The sequence below is a fragment of the Amblyraja radiata genome, chromosome 12 (assembly GCF_010909765.2).
Source record: "Amblyraja radiata isolate CabotCenter1 chromosome 12, sAmbRad1.1.pri, whole genome shotgun sequence".
NCBI classification, from domain to species: domain Eukaryota; kingdom Metazoa; phylum Chordata; class Chondrichthyes; order Rajiformes; family Rajidae; genus Amblyraja; species Amblyraja radiata.
The window spans coordinates 56,671,816-56,694,874 of NC_045967.1; the positions used below are offsets into that span (position 1 = coordinate 56,671,816).

Here is a 23,059-nt window from a genome sequence, read left to right on the forward strand (position 1 = left end):
ATTGTTACTTTTTAACTTTATTGTCTGTTTTGTTATGTTTTTTGTTTGTCTTTTGTTTTGTTTTGATTCTTTTCTTATGGATTGAATGTGTTGTGATGTGTTAACCTGGTTTACCAGAGGGACTACAGATGGAAATTAGCCTATAGCTATAATCTTGCGTATTGCATGCAAATGTTTATAAATATGCACTGTCCTTAATAAAAACATCTAAAAAAAAAAAAAAAGTTGGCCCTATGCCAATTCTAACTTGTGGGTCTGTCCTGTCTTATCCATAACTATTTTAAAGCTAATAGGCTAATAGAACAGTCGTCACTGGAATCAAAAACTCTCCAATGGACATTTCACCTGCCCTTCCCAATTTCCTAAGAGTTGATCAAGCTTTACCTTCTTCCGTGTAGGGCCCTCAACATATTGCCTGAGGAAACTTTCCTGAACGCATTTGACAAATTCAACCCAGTCAAAGCCTTTGGCACTATTACCATCTCATAGAAACATAGAAACATAGAAAATAGGTGCAGGAGTAGGCCATTCGGCCCTTCGAGTCTGCACCACCATTCAATATGACCATGGCCGATCATCCAACTCAGTATCCTGTACCTGCTTTCTCTCCATACCCCCTGATCCCTTTAGCCACAAGGGCCACATCTAACTCCCTCTTAAATATAGCCAATGAACTGGCCTCAACTACATTCTGTGGCAGAGAATTCCAGAGATTCACCACTCTCTGTGTAAAAAATGTTTTTCTCATCTCAGTCCTAAAAGATTTTCACTTTATCCTTAAACTGTGACCCCTTGTTCTGGACTTCCCCAACATCGGGAACAATCTTCCTGCATCTAGCCTGTCCAACCCCTTAAGAATTTTGTAAGTTTTTATAAGATCCCCCCTCAATCTTCTAAATTCTAGCGAGTACAAGCCGAGTCTATCCAGTCTTTCTTCATATGAAAGTCCTGACATCCCAGGAATCAGTCTGGTGAACCTTCTCTGTACTCCCTCTATGGCAAGAATGTCCTTCCTCAGATTAGGAGACTAAAACTGTACACAATACTCCAGGTGTGGTCTCACCAAGACCCTGTACAACTGCAGTAGAACCTCCCTGCTCCTATACTCAAATCCTTTTGCTATGAATGCTAACATACCATTCGCTTTCTTCACTGCCTGCTGCACCTGCATGCCTACTTTCAATGACTGGTGTACCATGACACCCAGGTCCCATTGCATCTCCCCTTTTCTTAATCGGCCACCATTCAGGTAATAGTCTACTTTCCTGTTTTTGCCACCAAAGTGGATAACCTCACATGTATCCACATTATACTGCATCTGCCACGCATTTGCCCACTCACCCAGCCTATCCAAGTCATCTTGCAGCCTCCTAGCATCCTCCTCACAGCTAACACTGCCCCCCAGCTTCGTGTCATCCGCAAACTTGGAGATGTTGCATTCAATTCCCTCGTCCAAATCATTAATATATATTGTAAATAGCTGGGGTCCCAGCACTGAGCCTTGCGGTACCCCACTAGTCACTGCCTGCCATTCTGAAAAGTACCCGTTAACTCCTACTCTTTGCTTCCTGTCTACCAGCCAGTTCTCTATCCACATCTATACTGAACCCCCAATACCATGTGCTTTAAGTTTCTCAGTGCATATTGGGCAAAATATAATCCCGTACTATGACAACTTTATTAGTCTTTCAGCTGCCTGCAATCTCCTGGCATAAAGCACTTGTTCTAATTCCTATTGACTATTTTGGAGCCTATAATACATTCTCAACAAGATGATCATCAATGTGTAGGAAGGAACTCCAGATGCTGGTTTACACCGAAGATAGACACAAAATGCTGCAGTGGAGCAGGTAGCATCGCTGTGGAAAAGGAATAGGTGACATTTCTGGCCGAGGCCCTTCAGACTTCAGACAAAGTGCTTTTTATTTCTCAGCTCCACCCATATCGCCTCATTTTATGAACCATCAGTAATCTCATCTCAGTATATTGGTGTGACATTCTCCTTAATCAATAAAGCAACACCTTATCTCCTTTCCCTCACCTCCATCTCTCATGTAGACCTGCCAGTGCTGTCTCTCTCTTAATCAGGCTTATGTAATGGCTACGAAGTACTAATCACACGTAGCTATGCATGTCCTGGGTTCATCTGCTTTTCCACTCATGACTCTTGCATTAAAATAAATGCAATTAAATCAAATCATCCTCTGTCGCTCTCTGCTGTGCTCCTGTCTTTTCTTGACACTGAACTTTCTTTCATCCACTACCTACTGAACTTCAGCCTCTCACTTGCCTCAGTTCTGCATTGGGCCCTGCCATCTGCCAATCTAGTTTAAACCCAACAGTGTAGCACTAACAAACCTGCTTGTCAGGATATTGGTTACCCTCCAGTTCAGGTGCATTCAATCCATCTTTCCAGGTTCCTCCAGGTTGCATGTGGCCTCACTGGCAAAGGAGGAGGCATAAGGTAAAAAGGTCATAAGAAAGGTTATTTAAGATTAATGACTGCATTCAAATGTTACAGACACTATGCTCATTATTACGTACAACACCACACAGACTGTCTCTTGCATAATGATGAGGTGAAGAATGCAAAATTCTATCAGCCTAATAGCTCAAGGGGTTTCAGCTCCTTCCCTGGACAGAGAAGTAAGTGCATCCATAGTGCAAATGGCCAGATGTATTGGCATCCAAACTCAATAAGTTTAACTCAATATAAAATTGAATGTAAGAACAGAAGAACAAACAACAATAAGAGATGGATGTGGGAGCTGTTAGGATCCTTGTGCCTACTCTGCCATTCTAAACATAGCTACTCAATAACTACTCAATAACATTCAATAACTACTCTTCTTCCCACAGCATTTCCTAAGCAACCACAGTAGATACAACTCCTGTTTTTTTACCTTTTCTCTACCACCATCCAAACAGCTCTTCCACTTCAAGCAATGGTCATGTTCACTTCTTCTATAGTAGTTTACTGCATTTAGTACTCATGTTGTGGTTTCTTCTACATGAAATGAACCAGTTGTCTGTCAATTCATTATTCATGCTAACCCAACTCTGAATTCTCTATGTCTCTCCTACACTGTCCCAAAGAAGTCCAACTTCACTCATGGAAAGTGGCAGAGCATAGAACTAGTGTGAATGGGTGGTCGGCATGGACTCGGTGGGCTGTATATTTCAATCAATCAAAACCTGAAGCATTGCTTCGGTGTCATTTTCCACAGACATTTCCTGATCTAATCAGTGTCTTTGTTCCAGGATAATTCAAAGGATTTGTTCTCATGTGCTGCTTGGCATGGTGGCATCTCATTCAGTCTTTGAACCCTTTTTTTTGTAATATTTGACTGATACCTGGAACATCAGCTCCTGACATGCTCTGAGAGGGTGAAAGTGGATACAAATGTCATTTTACTTCGGAGTCACGTGAGTGACTACGTGAAGAAGGGCCGTCCGTCTGCGTGCGCGTCATTACGTCTGAACGCAACGCGCACAACGGACTGGAAAGGCACTGCGTCCTCCCAGCCGTTGGGATTTAAAAAAGGCGAGAGGTAAGGAAAGTTGAAATACTTATCTGCGTTCTTTTTCGGGCATGAAGTTGTTGTATTTCAGAGCCCAGGTGTCGAGGAGACGGTCCGTGGGGACGTCGGCTGCCGAAGACCGCGGCATTCCCAGTAGCGGGCGACGGTCTTTGTCCCCGACATTGCTGCCGGCAGCAGAACCGGCAGCAGCAGACTTGGTACGGGAGGAGAGCACCGTGGTGGTCCCGGCGGGACGTAAAGCCACCCGCAAGTCTGTCAGACCCGTAGACTCGGATGAGTCCGGGGAAGAGGGATACCCTCCCTCAATGGGAAGCGTCCGAGGATGACTCTTGTGGAGAAGTTGCTCCACAATGATCTGCTCCGAAGGAGGGAGCAGTATCAGCACGGGTCTCCGCAGCAGACCGTGCCAGGAGCCTCGCATATGGGGCAGCACAATGTCTTCCCCATTGGAGGGGAACATTCCCAGGGACGAGCAGAAGAAGTACCTCTGCAATCATCCAGGTTTGCTATCACAACACCACTGGGTGCTCCCCTGGATGAAGATCTGGCTAGTAACATCAATTACCTAGCATCCCATCAACTTAAAGACCTGGCCATGGAAGAAACCATGAACAGGTACCCCCCACCATCTAACTGTGCTTCCCTGAAGGTCCTAGTAGTGAACCATGTCATCTGGGGACAAATTGGACCTATCATCCGAAACCAAGAATTAAAATTCCAGAAGGTATTAAACCTACTGGGGTCTGGGATCACATCATTTGCAGGAGGAGTGGAAGGAGGACTCCTCACTGACCGGGAACAGGACACAATGGCACTATTGTGTAATGCCCACTTTGAGATTAATTGTATTCGGAAGAATGCAATTAAACCATCGATCAACTCAAGGTTCGCTGTCCTGTGCAAAGCCAGCAATGTCCAGCCCACAAACTACCTGTTCGGGGAAGACCTGCTGAGACAGGTACGGGATCTGGATGACGAGGCAAAAACGATCCGCCTCATAACCAGAGGTCAGGTTACCCAAAAGGGTCCATCGACAAGGATGCATCCTTACAGCTCTCGGCGTTTTACGACTAGCGGGCCAGGCACTGGAGGAAGACCCACACCGGAGTCAAGGTCTTTTTTAGGGGCAGGCCCCAGCTGGCCCACAGCGAGGATGAGGAGAGAGCAACCACCAGTTCAACCTCCAAAACCTCGCGAACGAAAACCAGCGCCATACCGCCAGTAACGTCAGAGGTAAGTCAAACCAGTTCCTTAGGGAACACTCCAGACAGGCCTCACATACAGATGGGAGGAAGGTTAAAATATTTTTTGAAAGAATGGTGTTGGGTCACAACGGATCCGTTTGTACTGCACAGTGTAGAAGGGTTCAAAATTGAGTTCATTTTGAATTCATCACTACCCACAACACATTCAAATATTCGAACATATGTTTTCTCTCAACAAGAAACTATGGATATACAGAAGGAGATTGGAACTTTATCTGACAAAAATGTCATTGAGAGGTCACATACAGAACCTCACCAATTCATATCCAATATATTCTCAAAAGAGGAAAAAGATTGAGGGGTCTGCATCATTCTGGATCTTACGGAACTCAATACATATGTGCAATATAAACATTTCAAAATGGACAATTTTGGAACAGCAACTCAGTTGGTTTCCAAAAATGGTTACATGGCATGCATCGACCTCAAAGATGCATACTATTCGGTGTCTATTCACAAAGAGTACAGGAGATATTTGAAGTTTAACTGAATGGGTCAATAATGGCAATACAAGGCTCTGCACAATGAATTGACATCAGCTCCTAGACTATTTACTAAATTACTGAAACCAATTCTGGGTCTATTAAGATCTCAGAACCACATAGTCATGGCATATTTAGATAACATTTTCATTTTTGGAGTCACCAAAGAATTGGCAGAAGCATCAGTCAAAGCAACCAAAACCCTGTTTGAAAGACTTGGTTTCCTCATCCATCCAGTTAAATCAAAATTGACACCTACCAGGGTAATTGATTACCTAGGATTTACCATCAACACAGTAAATATGTTGGTGACTTTGCCTAGGGGCAAACAACAAGATTTGAGTAAAGCCTGCAATGACCTGATAGTCAAATACAAGCCATCTATCAGGCAAACAGCGAGTGTAATTGGCAAAATAGTAGCTGCATTTCCAACAGTACGTTATGGGCCTTTGCATTACCAGACTTTACAGCGAGCAAAGGAACGAGCACTCGGATCACATGCAGGCCAATTTGGCAAACCTATGCGATTGCCAGCAGAGGCCATTGTTGAATTACAATGGTGGATGACGAATGTGAGACACAGCTCAAGGGAAATCTTGCTCGAAAGCCCACCGGTTGTTCTTCAAACCGATGCAAGCGGTTTAGGATGGGGAGCTCCTAACACAGGAGTCTGTGATTCTCCAACAATATGGAATCAATTACCTGGAATTGTTGGGAGCACAATATGGGCTCAAGGCTTTCTGTAGCAACATGCAACATGTGCATGTTCAAATTCAGATTGATAACACTACAGCGGTGGCATATATCAATCACATGGGTGGTGTAAAATCTGTATCTTGCGACAGATTGTCAAACCTCATTTGGCACTGGTGTATCGAGAGGGATATTTGGGTTACGGCGGTCTATCTATTAGGTAGATATAACACGGTGGCAGATGCTAGGTCACGAATGTTTAATGATAACACAGAATGGATGTTGATTCGTGCAGTATTTAACAAAATAACTACACGATTTGGCATTCCAGATATGGATCTGTTTGCATCTAGATTAAACCACCAGTTACCCAGATATGTGTCCTGGGAGCCGGATCCAGGAGCAGAGGCAGTGGATGCTTTCTCCCTCAACTGGGAAGGAATGTTTATGCATGCTTTTCCACCATTTTGTCTCATAAACCGATGCTTGACTAAAATCAAGCAAGACAAAGCCACAGGCATTTTGGTAGTGCCAGATTGGCCTACACAAGCCTGGTTCCCAAACATTTTGGGAATTATAATCCAGGCATTAATGGTTGTACCCAAGAGCAGGGACCTCCGAGTAAACCCAGTTATAGGGAGCAATCATCCACTACATGACCGTATTAATTTGTTGGTTTGCAGATTCTGAGGAGGCCATTTCAAGGTATTGGACTGTCCGAACGAACTGTGGATGTCATCACTAAGGCATGGAGGGACAGTACTAACAAACAGTATGCCACAAATATTAAGAAGTGGGAAATGTTCTGCAATGCTAATAATATAACATACAACACAGTTCGGATAACGGATGTCTTGGAGTTCCTATCAACTCTGTACTATGACTACAAACTAAGTTATAGTGCAATCAACAGTGCCACAAGCGCACTCTCCTCCTATCTGATGCTGGAGGCAGGACACGGGTGGATAGGAACGCACCCCTTTGTAACAACATTTACGAAGGGAATTTACAATTCAATACCTCCAAGGCCAAGGTACACGGACACATGGGATGTGAGCGTGGTACTAACCCTACTTCGACAGTGGGGATCACCAATGGCCTTATCATTATCCAAACTAACCCTGAAGGTGGTTATGCTGATGGCACTAGTAACAGCCCAAAGAGTCCAGACACTGCAAAAGCTACGATTGGACTCCACGACCATCAATATGAACAACATAACATTCGTTATCAGGGACCTGATAAAACAGAGCAGGCCAGGAATGTCAAGGATGAAGATCCAGTTCTTGGCATGTCCAGAGGACCAACGGTTGTGTGTGGTAACATACTTACACCACTATCTGAGAGTTACAGAGAACCTCAGAGGCTCAGAACAATCGGTCCTCATCAGCCATAAAAAAACCACACCAGAAGGTGTCAACTCAGATGGCTAAAGGAGGTAATGGCGGTAGCGGGAGTGAACATTCATATCGTTAAATCTCACTCCACCAGGGCTGCATCTACATCGGCAGCAAGAGCAATGGACGTGCCCCTTGATGACATCCTAGCGGCTGCAGGATGGGCGAATGAACAAACGTTCCACCGGTTTTATATCAAACCCATAACTGGACCGGGGGTGTTTGCACGTATCGTTTTAAGTTCTGTTTCCTAGTTCCCCCCAGGTTGGGATGGGTAACTATTTAAAAAAAATTATTTTGTTTAAAGCATCAGTGTCTTTACTTAACTACGTTATGTCTGAATGCTTTAATGATTACTCTCATCCATGGTCAATCCATTCAGTGTGTGACGCCTGGATTCGTAACCGGCGTGAAATCACAGAGCTTTGAAATCTTCACGTAGTCACTCACATGACTCCGAAGTAAAATAGTAAGATTAAACGAGAAATTACCAGTTTGAAGTTTGATCTTGATTTTATGAGGAGTTACGATGAGCGATTACGTGCCCACCGCTCCCACCCTCATACTATCAAGGTCATCTGGAAGTTCTCATTTCTTCACAATCTTACTATTCTCAGGTCCTCTTTTTATCTGTGATTTTACACCGCTGCTTTGAAGATTGACGCGCACGCAGACGGACGGCCCTTCTTCACGTAATCGCTCATCGTTACTCCACATAAAATCAAGATCAAACTTCAAACTGGCAAGTTCTCATTTAATCTTACTATTTTATAACAGAATCTTGAACTGGGGTTCATGCTATAAAATGAGGGGTTACCTAATTAAGACAGATTTCAGGGAATATTTTTTCTTTGAAGGTCTACATTTTTTGGGAACTCTCTTCCTCAAAGGGCCAAACTCACAGTCTTTGAACATTTGTAGGACGGGGAGATAGATACCTGGTAAACAAGGGGCTGAACGTTTCCTGTGGGTGTACAGGAATGCAGAGTTGAGGTTACATTAGATCAGCTATGATGTTATTAAAGGCAGAACAGACTATCCCGAATTCATAAGATTACCTGTTTGTTCGAAGAGCTACGCACACTTCTTCACATAGGAACTGTTGATCTGTAGAAGCTTCATTCAGCTAGCTCACCATTGAGCTGGAAGTTTAAACCTCCCATTTTTCTGCAGACTTAATTTAGCTTTGTGTGGCTGAACTCAACTTAAATCTCGAAATACTTTATATTTACCAGGTCTGGAGAGATGCAGCAACACAAATATTTTTTTCTACTGCAGTGGCAATGGGAGGTATAACTGCACTTTCTTCCTACAACAAATTCCACAACAACTGTTACAGAGACACCATCATTGTCTGTGTGGTGAACTGTGCCACGAGTGTGTTTGCCGGATTTGCCATCTTCTCCGTCCTGGGACACATGGCTCACATACAGGACAAGCCTGTTTCAGAGGTTGCTCAGTCAGGTAATGCAGAACCAGTTTAAAGAATGATTCATGGTCACTTAGCTTTAATCATCACTAAAATTAATCATTGTTCAATCAAAAATTCTATACTATTGTTCCAATATGCAGAGACAAACAATAACTTGCTATTCTAGAGGGTTTAAACAAGACGTGTATTGGTGACAAGGTGGGGTGGGAACCAGACCGGCAGATCTGCAAGTGGAAAAAAAGATGGGAAGGTGGAGATGACAAGTATAATGGAAGGAAAGACAGGGGCAGGTTAATGAACATGGTGAGACTGACAGGCTGAAGCATGTTTATTACAATGCAAGTAGTATACAACTGTCAGAGGTTATGGAGAGAAGGCAGGAGAATGGGGTTAGGAGGGCGAGATAGGCCAGCCATGATTGAATGGCAGAGTAGACTTGATGGGCCTTTGACAAAGTCCCACACAAGAGATTAGTGTGCAAAATTAGAGCACATGGTATTGGGTATAGGGTATTGACATGGATAGAAGACTGGTTGGCAGACAGAAAGCAAAGAGTAGGAATTAACAGGTCCTTTTCAGAATGGCAGGCAATGACAAGTGGAGTGCCGCAAGGCTTAGTGCTTGGACCCCAGTTATTTACAATATATTTAATAATTTAGACAAAGGAATTAAATGTAACATCTCCAAGTTTGCTGCGTGGCAATGTGAGCTGCGAGGAGGATGCTATGAGGCTGCAGGATGATTTGGATAGGTCAGGTGAGTGGGCAGTTGCAGGGCAGATGCAGTATAATGTGGATAAATGTGAGGTTATCCACTTTAGTGGCAAGAACAAGAAGGCAGATTACGATCCGAATAGTGTCAGATTAGAAAAATGGAAGGTGCAACGAGACCTGGGTGTGCTTGTACATCAGTCACTGAAAGTAATCATGCGCGCAGGGAGTTAAGAAAGCAAATGGCATGTTGGCCTTCATAGCGAGAGGATTTAAGTATAGGAGCAAGGAGGTCCTACTGCAGTTGAACAGGGCTCTGTTGAGATCGCACCTGGAGTATTATGTGCAGTTTTGGTCTCCTAATTTAAGGAAATAAATTCTTGCTATTGAGGGAGTTGAGCATATGTTTGGCAGGTTAATTCCCACGATGACGGGATTGACATATGATGAAAGAATGGGTCGACCAGCTTGTATTCACTGGAATTTAGAAGAATGAGAGGGGTTCTCATAGAAACATATAAAATTATTTTGGGATTGGATATGCTAGATGCAGGAAAAATCTTCCCCATGTTGGGGGAGTTCAGAACCAGGGGTCCAATTTTAGAATAAGGGGTAGGCCATTTAGAACTGAGATGAGGAAAAATGTTTTCACCCAGAGAGTTGTGAATCTGTGGAATTCCCTGCCACAGAAGGCAGTGGAGGCTAATTCTTATGTATTTATGTATTTATGGAGGCTTATGTATTTATGTATTTTTGTATCTCCTTATACTGTTTGATGTGTTATATGGACCTGTGTCTGAAATAAAGCTTTAATAATAATAATAATTCACTGGATGTATTCAAGAGAAATGTAGATATAGCTCTTCGGGCTAATGGAAACAAGGCATATGGGGAAAAAGCAGGAACGGTAACTGATTCTGGATGATCAGCCATGATCATATTGAATGGCGGTGCTGCCTCGAAGGGCCGAATGGCCTGCTCCTGCACCTACTTTCCATGTTTCTATGTTTCTATGAATGGTCTAATTCTACTCCTATCATTTATGATCTTATGATTTTATGAGTGTTGTGGGTAAAGTGGATGAGCGTTGAGCCTGGTTCTATTATCTAAATGGTGTCAAGTTGGGAAAAGGGGCAGTACAACGGGATCTGGGGGTCCTTTTTCATCAGTCACTGAAAGTAAGCATGCAGGTTCAGCAGGCAGTGAAGAAAGCGAATGGCATGTTGGCCTTCATAACAAGAGGAGTTGAGTATAGGAGCAAAGTGGTCCTCCTGCAGTTGTACAGGGCCCTAGTGAGACCACACCTGGAGTATTGTGTGCAGTTTTGGTCTCCAAACATGAGGAAGGACATTCTTGCTATTGAGGGAGTGTAGCATAGGTTCTCGAGGTTAATTCCCGGGATAGCGGGACTGTCATATGATGATAGATTGGAGCGGCTGGGCTTATATACCGTGGAATTTAGGATGCAAAGGGATCTTATTGAAACATATAAGATTATTAAGGGTTTGGACACACTAGAGGCAGGAATCATGTTCCCGATTTTGGGGGAGTCCAGAACCAGAGGCCATAGTTTAAGAATAAGTGGTAAGCCATTTAGAACTGAGATGAGGAAAAACTTTTTCACACAGAGAGTTGTGAGTGTGTGGAATTCTCTGCCTCAGAGGGCGGTGGAGGCTGGTTCTCTGGATGCTTTCCAGAGAGAGTTAGATAGAGCTCTTAGAGATAGCAAAGTTAAGGGCTATGGGGAGAAGGCAGGAACGGGGTACTGATTGTGGATGATCAGCCGTGATCACATTGAATGGTGGTGCTGGCTCGAAGGGCCGAATGGCCTACTCCTGCACCTATTGTCTATAATGTCTGGAACTGTAATGTTGTGGCCATTATAGAAGAGATAACGAGGAACAGGGCAGGCAGCTCAACATTCCAGGGTTTAAAATATTCAGATGTGATGGAGGTAAAAGAGGTGGAGGAGTTGCATCACTCATCATAGAGAATGTTACAGCAGAGAGGACATACTGGACGGATCCACTGAGATAATATGGGTAGATTAATAAATTTGCAGGTGAAATTAAAAATGGTGGAGTTGAGGACAGTGAAGTAGGCTGTCAAAGGATACAGCAGGATATAGATCAGTTACAGATAAGGGCGGCAAATTGGTATAATTTGTGCAAATGTGTGGTGTTGCACTTTGGGAGGTAAAATATAAAGGTAAAGTATACAGTTAATAGCTGGATCCTTAACAGCATTGATAGACAAAGTGATTAAGGGTTCTTGTCCACAGCTCCCTGAAAGTAGCAACACAAGTAAATAAAGTGGTAAAGAAGGCATATGATATGCTTGCCTTAATTAGTTTAGGCATTGAGTATAAGGGTCAAGAAGTCATGTATTTCATTCACATCCAAATCATTAATGTACATCACAAACAATAAAGGTCCTCACACCAATCGCTGCACTACACCACTGGTCACAGATCTCCACGCCGAGAAGCACCGTCTGTCGACATCATCAAGCCAATTATAAGTCCAATTTGGCAGCTTGCCCTAAATCTCCTGTGCCTTAACATCTGGATCAGTTTACCATGCAGGACCATGTCAAATCCCTTACTAAAGTCCATATAGTTAACATCACCCTGCCTTCATCAATCATCTGAATTACCTCCTCAAAAGATTCAAATGAGTGAAACAGCCGTCTCATAGAAACATAGAAACATAGAAATTAGGTGCAGGAGTAGGCCATTCGGCCCTTCGAGCCTGCACCGCCATTCAATATGGTACCCCGTTCCTATCTTCTCCCCATATCCCCTGACTCCACTATTTATATGAGCCCTATCTAGCTCTCTCTTGAAAGCATCCAGAGAACCTGCCTCCACCGCCCTCTGAGGCACAGAATTGCACAGACTCACCTCTCTCTGTGAGAAAAGGTGTTTCCTCATCTCCATTCTAAATGGCTTACTCCTTATTCTTATACTGTGGCCCCTGGTTCCGCACTCCCCCAACGTCGGGAACATATTTCCTGCCTCTAGTGTGTCCAAACCCTTAACAATCTTATATGTTTCAATGAGATACCCTCTCATCCTTCTAAACTCCAGAGTGTACAAGCCCAGCTGCTCCATTCTCTCAGCATATGACAGTCTCGCCATCCCGGGAATTAACCTTGTAAACCTACCCTGCATTCCCTCAATAGCAAGAATGTCCTTCTTCAAATTAGGGGACCAAAACTGCACACAATACATCGGGTGTGGTCTCACTAGGGCTCTGTACAACTGCAGAAGGACCTCTTTGCTCCTTTATTTCCTTTATTACTGCAAACTTTCTTTGTTTTGGTGAACCCAGTTCAAAATGTCTTCCACCAAGGCATCAGCTAGGCAGTATACCACTGGGAAAATCCACCAATACTAGTTGCTCAAAACCCCTTCTGCAGAACTGGAAAATGGTAAACTTGAAGAATCTCAAGTTAGCAGTCTGAAACTTTACCCTAACCTGCTGAGCATTTCCAGCTTTTTCTGTTCTCCTCCGATGAAATTCTTTAATTGCAATATATTATTTGTATCTACCATTCAGGTTTCGGTTTGGTTTTCATCGCCTACCCGGAGGCTCTTGCACAGCTGCCGTGGGCTCCTCTATGGTCCATTTTGTTTTTTACCATGCTGATCACTCTGGGACTTGACACACAGTTTGCAAATATAGGTAAATATCTTCAAATAATATATTTCCCTCTGATCGGGAATACCAATCCATGTCTTATGCATCATTTGAACAATGGCCATTTGTCAATGGACCTGTATTCCCTTTAACTCTCCAAGAAAGATGGTTGACATGGACTTACTGTCACTACTATAGATCAATGCTCTTCTTGGGATCATCATTTGGAAGGTTTCCTCTCCCTGAAACAATCTGCAGGAGATAGGAGTAAAGTTGTTTTCTTTATTCTCCACTGGTTCCTTTCGAGACCCAGAAAAGGCCATGGCCACACCGCATTGAACCTTGGTCTCTGAAGTCCAACAGAGAAGACCGGTTTCGCCAATGTCAGATTAATAGCATTAGATCAATATAAGATTGAAATTACAATATGAATTTAAACCTCATAGCACCATTGATCCTGACCTCTGCATCTCTCAATCTGCATTGTTTTCACACACTGTATCACAAAGCTAAACCAAACTCAGCCCATGACCGGTATTTAACCTTCTTTTCCTGATCCCATGAACTTCTCTGATCTCTGCCTTACCTTCAATGTTCTACCCAATGATCTTAGATATTGACATAGTCTTGACATCAGATGTATAATTCCTGTGGTAAATTCCACAACAAATGACTCTTCATGTGAAATAGTCACTTATTTCCCTAGTCATAGAGTGATACAGTGTGGAAACAGGCCCTTCGGCCCAACTTGCCCACACCGGCTAACATGTCCCAGCTACACTAGTTCCACCTGCCCAAGTTTGGCCCTTATCCATCCAAACTGGTCCTATCCATGTACCTGTCTAACTGTTTCTTAAAGGTTGGGATAGTCCCTGCCTCAACTACCTCCTCTGGTAACTTGTTCCATACACCCAACACATTTTGTGTGAAAAACTTACCCCCTCAGATTCCGATTAAATCTTTTCCCCTTCACGTTAAACCTATGTCCTCTGGTCCTCGGTTCACCCACTATGGGCAAGACTCTGTGGACCTACCCGATCTATTCCTCTCATGATTTTATACACCACAATAAGATAACCCCTTATCCTCCTGTGCTCCATGGAAAAGTTCCAGCCTACTCAACCTCTCCCTACAACTCAGACCCTCTAGCCTTGGCAACATCTTTGTAAATCTTCTCTGTACCCGTTCCAGCTTGACAACATCATTCCTTTAACATGGTGCCCAGAACCAAACATGATACTATAAATGTGGTCTCGCCAATGTCTTACGCAACTGCAACATGACCTCCCAACTTCTATACTCAGTACTCTGACTGATGAAGGCGAATGTGCCAAACGCCTTTTTGTCCACCCTATCTACCTGTGACTCCACCTTCAAGGAATAATGCACCTGCATTCCTAGATCCCTCTGCTCTATAACACTCCCCAGAGCCCTACAATTCACTGTGTAGGACCTGTCCATGTTAGACTTCCCAAAATGAAAAACCTCACATTTCCCTGTATTAAATTCCATCAACCATTCCTCAGTCCACCTGGCCAATCAATCAAGATCCTACTGCAATTTTTCACAACCATTGTCACTATCTGCAAAACCACCCACTTTTGTATCATCTGCAAACTTGCACATCTTTCCATGTATGTCCTCATCCAAATCATTGATATAGATGACAAACAGTAACAGGCCCAGCACCGAACCCTGAGGCACACCACTAGTCACAGGCCTCCAGTCCGAGAAGCAACATTCCACAATCACCCTCTGCTTCCTTCCATTCTATCCATCCAGCTCTTTCTCCTTGGAACCTATGCAATCTAACCTTCCAGAGCAGCCTACAATGCAGAACCTTATTGAATGCTTTGCTGGTCTACAGGTCTGCCTCATTGACCTTTTTGGTCATGTCTTTTAGACACAACCTCCCACGTACAAACCCATGCTGACTATCCCTAATCAGCCATTGTCTGTCTAAATGCATGTATATCCTATCCCTCAGAATACTCTCAAGTAACTTTCCAATTACAGATGTTAAACTCACTGGCCTATAGTTCCCAGCGTTTTCCCTGAAGCCCTTCTCGAATAGAGCCACAACATTTGCCACCCTCCAGTCTTCCAGGAACTCTCCTATATTTAAAGACGGTTTCTGGTTTCCCACAATTTCCTTGGATATATCTTACAAATATCCATATCTCATTCTCTACACTGCACAGAATACAATCCTAATTTCTCCTCTTAGTGTAAGGTAAGGTACTATTCAATTCATCTCTACCCCAATGCGGACATTGGACTTTGTCTGTGTTTCTCACATCCACCTTTCATCATGTAGTATATTCAATCAGGTAATCTCAGGACCTCCTCTGCTCCATAGAATTAATTAATAAATTATTCCTAAACAGTCTTCCATTGTTGCAGAGACATTCCAACCCAGTCAACATATTGGGTTATCTCCCCTGCAGCCTCACTTTCCCAGATATGAAAACATCAGACCTGCAAACTTACCTAAGATAGACACAAAATGCTGGAGTAACTCAGCGGGACAGGCAGGATCTCTGGATAGGGGGAATGGGAGATGTTTCAGGTCGAGACCCTTCTTCAGACTGCGAGACAAGGGAGAGGGGCACAGAGATACAGTGGCCCTTGTGGCTAAAGGGATCAGAGGGTATGGAGAGAAGGCAGGAACGGGATACTGAGTTGGATGATCAGCCATGATCATATTGAATGGCGGTGCAGGCTCGAAGGGCCGAATGGCCTACTCCTGCACCTAATTTCTATGTTTCTATGTTTCTATGTAAGGTGTGAAACCGGGACATCAAAGGGGCCGAGGATCCAGGAAAATGTAGAATAGATCATTATGTGTAGGAAAGAAGGGTCTCTTATCTGAAGAAGGATCTCAACCCGAAACGTCACCCTTTCCATAAGTGAACCTCTGCCTCACCTGAAAGGACTGTCGAGGTCCTTGGCTGGAGTCGATAGACGAAGCATAGGGATGGGCGTTGAATCTCTTACGGCAGCAAGGGAAAGTACCTGAGGAGGGGGTGGTTTGGGTGGGAAGGGATGGGTTAACCAGGGAGTTGCGGCGGAGAGAGGGAAATGTGGCTAGTGGTGGAATCCTGCTGGAGGTGGCGAAATTGTTGGTGGATTATGTGCTATATGCAACGGCTGAAGGGGTGAAAGGTGAGGACTAAAGTCAAAGTCAAAGTCAATTTAATTTGTCACATGCGCATCACATGCAGTGAAATGATCACATCACATGCAGTGAAACTAGGGGGACTCTGACCCTGTTGCGACTGGAGGGGAGGGGGAGCAAGAGTGGAGCTGCGGGATACCGAGAAGACTGTTATGAGGGCCTCATCTATGATGGAATGGAGGAACCCCTGTTCCCTAAAAAATGAGTAAATCTCAGATGTCCAAATTTACCTAATCTGAAGGATATTTCCAGCATATTCTGTTTTTATTGCTACTTTATTTCTGATGTTCATCTCACGTGCAGACTCTCCTGCGCATGGTAGAGCAACCAGAACTACAGAAGCTAATCCAACTGTGGGCTTTACGATTGGATATGTAATGAATTAATAACTAATCTGATTTAACTTCCTTTTTAACAGAAACGGTTGTCACCAGCCTACTGGACCAGATCCCAAAGTTTCCACGGTCAAAACGCTTGTATCTAACAATAGCCATTTGCTTGCTATTTTATCTCCTTGGCTTTTTGTACATAACACAGGTGAGAGTTTGCTTTCTTTTCACAGGTAGTGGTAGTTCAAGTTCAAGTTCGTTTATTGTCATGTGTCCCTGATAGGACAATGAAATTCTTGCTTTGCTTCAGCACACAGAACATAGTAGGCATTGACTACAAAACAGATAAGTGTGTCCATATACCATTGTATAAATATATACATACATGAATAAATAGACTGATAAAGTGCAAATAACAGATAATGGGTTATTAATGATCAGAGTTTTGTCCGAGCCATGCTTAATAGCCTGATGGCTGTGGGGAAGTAGCTATTCCTGAACCTGGTTGTTGCAGTCTTCAGGCTCCTGTACCTTCTACCTGAAGGTAGCAGGGAGGTGAGTGTGTGGCCAGGATGGTGTGGGTCTTTGATGATACTGCCAGCCTTTTTAAGGCAGCGACTGCGATAAATCCTCTCGATGGAAGGAAGGTCAGAGCTGATGATGGACTGGGCAGTGTTTACTACTTTTTGTAGTCTTTTCCTCTCCAGGGCGCTCAGGTTGCCGAACCAAGCCACGATGCAACCGGTCAGCATGCTCTCTACTATGCACCTGTAGAAGTTAGAGAGAATCCTCCTTGACAAACCGACTCTCTGTAATCTTCTCAGGAAGTAGAGGCGCTGATGTGCTTTCTTGATAATTGCATTAGTGTTCGCGGACCAGGAATGATCTTCAGAGATGATCTCTGAAGTTTACATTATGACCTGAACAGTTATTGAATAGTAAAGAGTTTACCTGCCTGTTCTGCTGCAAATAATAATTTAATTGTTCTGTTTTTGGTACATCTGACTATAAAATGTTCTTGACTCTTGATATTTACTCTGCCTTGACCAGAAGCAATTGTCCAGCTGCTCCTTGAGGCTGCAACTGCATTCGTCCTCTATGGACTGAAGCAAGACTTCAGAGATGAATGATGCTGACTAGAGTTACTACTTTAGTCTGACAGCAGAGGAGGGTCATGTTGTTTAATGTTAATGGCAGCAATGGTAGGCAGAGTGGAATATACGATGGGTCATTGCTGAGAGTAAACTCAAGTAGCACTCTACCCAATGCCTGGCTGCAGTGAAACAGGACAAGACTAGAAAGAGGATAGTTTAGAAATACAGCATGGAAACAGGCCCTTTGGCCCACCAAGTTCATACTGACCATCGATCATCCATTCACACAAGTTCTATCTTATCCCACGTTCTCAGGAGCAATTTATAGAAGCGAATTAACCTCGAAAATCACACATCTTTGGGATGTGGAGGAAACCGGAGCACTGAAGGAAACCCATGTAGTCACCAAGAGAATGTGCAAATTCCACACAGACGGCAACCGAGGTCACGATCAAACCCAGGTCTCATGTGTTTAGAGGCAGCAGCTCTACTAATTGTGCAACTGTGCTGTGATTAGTATGAAGGGGAGAGGAGGAGGGGTGAGGCAGGGGTTGATATTTGGTGAACCTACTGTAGGTATAGTGAGGGGTGAGGGGCAAGGCAGGTGGAAGGGATGGAGTTGCGAGACAGAGACTGGTGTTGATAGATGCAGGGTCATTTTATGGATCAAGTGTCATCCCATGTTTTAATGTTAGTGGTTTTAATGTAATTTTATTTTGTGATCATATTTAATTTTAGACTGGGATCTACTGGATAAATTTAATTGATCACTTCTGCGATGGATGGGGCCTGATTGGAATAGCCTTGCTGGAACTCTTGAGTATAAGCTGGATCTATGGTATGTGCAAGAGGAAAGCCATCGAAGGTAAAGTGTGATGGTTAAAACAATTGGAATTTCATATGGGTAGTTTCCAATGTAATTCTAGATAGGGCAACGGAGTGGTACAGCTAATAAATCTGCTAGCTCACAGCTCCAATGCTGCATGTTTAATCCTAACCTTTGGTGCTGGGGAGAGTTTGCACATTCTCATTCTGACTGAATCAATTTCTTCTGCATGCTCTGGTTCCCTTACATTCCCAAAGACGGTCAAGTTGGTAGGTTAGTTGTCCACAGTAAAAGCCCCAACTATAGGTGCGCGATATATTTTCAGGAAATGTAGAGTAAATGAGATATTGGTGAAATTAGTGGGAATTGGAATCACTCAATGAGCTGAGCCGCATAATCTTGATGGGCTGAATGGCCTCCATTTGGAAGGACATGTGACATTTGTCCAACACCCTCTCCTGAGTTGATCAGCTGTTTTCAATGCAGGTGGTACAGTGGACAGCAGGTGGAATCCATTGAATGTTCTTCTGCTAAGGAAAGAGGGATCACTTAGATAACCTATCCTCATCCATAATAATCCATAATAATCAGACTTATCCACCCCAGCACGTTGGATATATCAGCCTTTCCTGCCAGAATGTCTCTGAGCTTTTGAGACACAACTCTGTCTTATTTTCACGAAGAGTTCTATTCTCTGCACGTACTGTAGGAATACATAGTGATAAAATGAAGTTGGGGTTCATTGCAGGTCTGGGTGTGTGAAGCCCAAAGCTGCAGGACTGATTGAGTGAGGACCTGCTGGTGCCTGCGCATGGCAGACAGTGTGGAACACAGTGTACGGAGTTGATGGAAGGCGCTAAGTTACTCCAGCACTGTGCACGTAAAGTGGCGAGATTATTGGGAGTGAACTGTGTTCAGATCAGAGTTGCATGTAATTTTAAGTTACAGTTATGGATTTTGAACTGCAAAATCTTGTTGGAGTACTCAGTGATAATGCTGATATTTTGTAGTTTGTTCATTTTTGTAATCTTTGGTTTATTGAGTGTTATTTCTAATTGTATTCCTATCATTTTATTTGTGGTGTTTGCTAATTATTAATAACTTGCCAAGGAATTTTATGAATCTTTGCATGTTTAAGCCACCACATAGTTTTGTGTTGAACTCAGAGATTGAGTTCAAAAGACAATTACCAAGCTGAGGTTCTATAGGAAACAAACAGCTCTGAATATCAGGAAATTGATGTTTAAGAAAGAACTGCAGATGCTGGAAAAACCAAAGGTAGACAAAAATGCTGGAGAAACTCAGCGGATCGAGACCCGAAACGTCGCCTATTCCTTCGCTCCATAGATGCTGCCTCACCTGCTGAGTTTCTCCAGCATTTTTGTCTACCTAGGAAACTGATGAAATGCTTTCCTACTGTCCACAGGCACAAACAGATTCATCAAAGACATTGAGATGATGATTGGGGAAAAGAACTGGCTCTTCTGGCTGTGGTGGAGAGTGTGTTGGCGGCTTGTCAGTCCATGTGTACTGGCCGTAAGTAAATGCTTTAAATAAGTTATAGAATATATCTAATTTTGTCCATATTCCTGTTTTGACTAATCATTTTGTGTAGGTAACCTTAATATGGTCTTTAGCAACTTTTGCCCCACCAACATATGGATCTGTTGAGTACCCTGTCTGGGCAATATTATTTGGCTGGTGTTTGGCAATCCTCTCCATTGCATGGATCCCCATTGTGGCCATTGTGAAAATCACCCAGGCTGAGGGCTCCACTTTGTACCAGGTAAGGAAACCTTACAACCGAATGGAATTAACATTAAATTATCCAATTTTAGGTAGCTAATCAACAACAACACTTTCCCATTTCCCTACCACTACCCCTATATCCCTTGGTCTGACTTCATATTTTATGCCCCTTATCTCCTTATCTCCTTATCACTGCTTTTTGTCTTCTTCCCATCTCTGGCCTTTGTCCACCTACCTGCCAACCAAACCCCCTCATCTGCCTCTACTTATTACTTACCAGGCTCTGTTCTACCCCTACCTTTCTTCCAGGTTTCTCCCCACCCTCAATTACAATCAGTCTGAAGTAGGGTCGCGACCTGAAACATCACCCACCCATGTTCTCCAGTGATGCTGCCTGACCTGCTGAGTTACTCCAGATATCTTTGAAAGTGGAAGTAAAAGAATTTCTGACAGTCTCCCAATTCTCATTACAGCTTCAGTAAAGATGATCAGAAATAGTACAGAATAGCATTAACTCATTTTTAATCATTTTTTTTAGTTTAGTTTAGTTTAGAGATACAGATTCGGCCCACTGAGTCCTCGCCGACCAGCGATCCCAGAACACCAACACTATCCTACACACTAGGAACAATTTACAATTTTATCGAAGCCAATTAACCGACAAACCTGCATTTCTTCGAGTGTGGGAGGAAATCAGAGATCCCGGAGAAAACCCACATGGTCACAGGAAGAACGTACATCTCGGTATAGGCAGCACCCGTAGTCAGGATCGTGCCCAGGTCTCTGGCGCTGTTAGGCAGCAACTCTACCACTATGCCACCGTGCCGCCCCATACAATCTTTTTTCTGGGAATTCAGCCTATCTTGTAACCTTGGAGTTATTTTACATTGCTTTATGTCAGTAAACTGCCGGATAAATTGCATGGAGCATACCCCCTGTGACGATATACAATCGGAATATCCCAAAGAAAAAATCGGAGTTCTAGTGACAGGGCATGGACACATAAAGATAAATCCTGATCTGCTGAATTTTTCAAACTTTTGATTTTTGATTTTTGTTTTTGTTTCACTCCTCAAAGATATTTTGCTTTTGTCACCAGGGTCTTTGGCAACAGGGTATTTTAAATGCTGTCATAGTCCCTGCCTCAACTACCTCTTCTTGCAGCTTATTCTGTATACCCACCACCCTCTGAGTGAAAAGTTGTAGTTCTGGTGCATATTAAATCTTATTCCCCTTAGCTTAAACCTATATACTCTGGGTTTTGATTCTCCTACTCTGGGTAAAAGACTCTGTGCATTTACCCCATCTATTCCCCTCATTGTTTAGACCAATATTTTTTTTCATATTAGGAAACTCCAGATGTATCGAATTAGGATTGTTGTTTCTCAGCTGGAAGTTAGAGGTGAAAAAAATGTTGAACAGAAAGTGTGAAATTCTTCACTTTTGTTTACACAGAAAATTTCTGCTGCTTGCAGATCAGCCCCCGATTGGGGTCCATTCCTGAAGCAGCACAGAGAGGGGAGATACCAAAAGAGATCTAATTCAGCAGAAGCTCTCAATAATGAGCAACATCTTACTGAAATGTAAACGTACAAAAACATTTTGGTTTAATTTGTAATTAATGGCCGAAGATGGGTCTTGACTGGAAACGTCCCACTGAGGCAGAGAATTCCACAAATTCACAACTCTCTGTGTAAAAAAGTATTTCATCACCTCAGTTCTAAATGGCATACCCTTTATTCTTAAACTGTGATCCCTGTGATCCCCCAACATCTGGAACATGTTTCCTGCATCTAGCGTGGCCAATCCCTTAATAATTTTATATTTCAACAAGATACCCGCTCATCCTTCTAAATTCCAGTGAATACAAGCCCAGTCGTTCCATTCTTTCATCATATGACAGTCCCGCCATCCCGGGAATTAACCTTGTGAACCTATACTGCACTCCCTCAATAGCAAGAATGTCCTTCCTCAAATTAGGAGTCCGAAACTGCACACAATACTCCAGGTCTGCTCTCACCAGGGCCCTGTACAACTGCAGAAGTGGCCTGCAGAACTACAACCAAGGCCTCTTTGCTCGTATACTCAACTCTTCTTGTTATGAAAGCCAACATGTCTTTAGCTTTCTTCACTGCCTGCTGTACCCACATGCTTACTTTCAGTGACTGATGTACAAGGACACCCAGGTCTTGTTGTACTTCCCCTTTTCCTAACCTGACAGCATTCAGATAATAATCTGCCTTCCCGTTCTTGCCAACAAAGTGGATAATCTCACATTTATCCACATTAAACTGCATCTGCCATGCATCTGCCCACTCACCCAACCTGTCCAAATCACTCTGTATCCTCATAGGAACCTCTTCTCAGTCCACACTACCACTCAGCTTTGTGTTATCTGCAAATTTGTTAATGTTACTTTTAATTCCTTCATCTAAATCATTAATGTATGTGGTAAATAGCTGCAGCCCAGGCCGTGATGCAGCCAGTTTATATGCTCTCTGCCATACTTCTGTAGACGTTCAAGAGAGTATTCATTGATATGCCAAATCTCCTCAATCTTCTAAGGAAGTATAAGTAGCATTATTGAATGTTCTTTCTGATTGCATCATTGTGCTTGGCTCAGAGATATACACCTCCAATAACTTCAGGGTTGTTGACTCTCTCCGCCGCCAACCCATCAATAAAGACAGGTTTTCCTCAGTTTTCCCCTTCCAAAGTCAA

The 23,059-nt window shown here is 43.3% G+C and overlaps 1 pseudogene; it reads left to right on the forward strand.

The window, feature by feature from the left end:
• Positions 1-21,925, forward strand: part of LOC116979309 — a 97,171-nt pseudogene extending 75,246 nt beyond the window's left edge.
• Positions 21,926-23,059: the final 1,134 nt, after the last annotated feature.